Genomic DNA, 1,636 nt, shown 5'->3' on the forward strand with positions numbered 1-1,636 from the left:
CTCTTCGAGGCCAACATCCCGGTGTTGGGGAACGTGGTAATTTCAAAAAAAATCCTACCATCACGCAAGATCTATCTAGGTGATGCATAGCAGCAAGAGAGGAGAGTGTGTCCACATACCCTCATAGACCGAAAGCGGAAGCGTTATTTAACGCGGTTGATGTAGTTGAACGTCTTCTGGGGCGACCCTGGGGCCGGCGGCTGGGAACCCGAACGGCCCCAAGCCGATTTTTTCGCTGGGTCGCCCCCAGGTGGTGATTTTTCGAGCCCTCTGGGTGGCCAACGGCTGGATATGCTCTTAGAGAGCACACTTTATCGAAAGACAGAAGAAAAAGAGAGAGAGAGTTGCATGTAAAGTTCACGAGAGAAAGATGCGCTGCATGCAAAAAGAGAGAGGGGTCTGCACTACGTCTCAGTCTGACGGGAGATGGACAAAAAGAACATCACATCAGATACAGTCCCTACTAGTCCTAGCGGCAGGAGATTAAGATTTGAGAGCTGGCACATGGAACTGAGCACAGAATGGATGGCTACGATAGCAGGTACCACGAAGGATGAGCTACAGAAAACTGCACTCCCCTTGAGCCAATGGAATTACTGAAGCCGTTCGAGTTGATGGATGATTGGTTATGACGATGACAATGGTTTTGCCATGCATTCCGTAGTTTTTTGTGACCATCATTAGTTTCAGTTGATTTTCAGATATGTGGACTGAAATTCAGGCTAATGTGCAAATGGATTTTGTGATGGACAACTCATGGCATTCACGTAAAAAAGAGAATGCTAGCCACTGGCCCACGCTTGAGAGCGGACTCATTTGGAAAAGTTTTATCTAGGGCACATCTACATGTGCTTTAGTTATTGCATATCTAAGTGATTCAATCAAACTAGAAAGAAATTGTGAGTGGGTACGAGAGCTATGGCCTGGTCCAGCTCAAGTACACACACGGGTATATCTTGCCCAAACAGGTAAAGACCAAACAACCAGTACCACTTGGACAGAAGGGCGCGGCTGCTGCCATATGCAGATAGATCAAGACGTCTACATTGGTGCATCGGCCGTCGTTGTGAAGGGAATTAGCGAAGCAGCTAGCAATTCTGGAAGCGCTAGCCTGCCGAGAGGGCCTAGCTTTGGCGGAGGATCTTTTTCTTTCAAAAATTGTAGTTGCTCCTGCTTCTCAAACGGTGGTGAAAAATGACATACAACAAGGAGCAATTGGAGTCTATGGAGCAATTAACAGAGAATTCAGGGACCGAAGGATTCAGTTCCATAAATGTTCTTCAGTTTATAAGCGCACAATTTTAACTTTGAGGCCCATACCCTTGCAAAACACACTGTTGGTTTAGATGTTGGTCGTCATGAATGTTAGGAAAACCCTTATGATCCCGCTGTAATTCATGTAAACCTTGGTTTGAGCAATTAATAAAGTGTGTATTGCCTAAAAATCCAAATGATAACGTCCACACGTGTGGCATATTTGCACATCGCACACACATCTTGATCCATCTTGATTCTGTTTTGCATGAATCCTAATGGAATCTGAGTGCCACGTAGGCATAGTGTGTTGTGTGGGCGTTAGAGCACTCGCCCACCCGACCCGCTGCGCGCAGTTACCAGTTGCGCCATGTGGGCGAAC

The sequence above is a fragment of the Triticum dicoccoides genome, chromosome 2B (genome assembly GCF_002162155.2).
Source record: "Triticum dicoccoides isolate Atlit2015 ecotype Zavitan chromosome 2B, WEW_v2.0, whole genome shotgun sequence".
Taxonomy (NCBI): Eukaryota; Viridiplantae; Streptophyta; class Magnoliopsida; order Poales; family Poaceae; genus Triticum; species Triticum dicoccoides.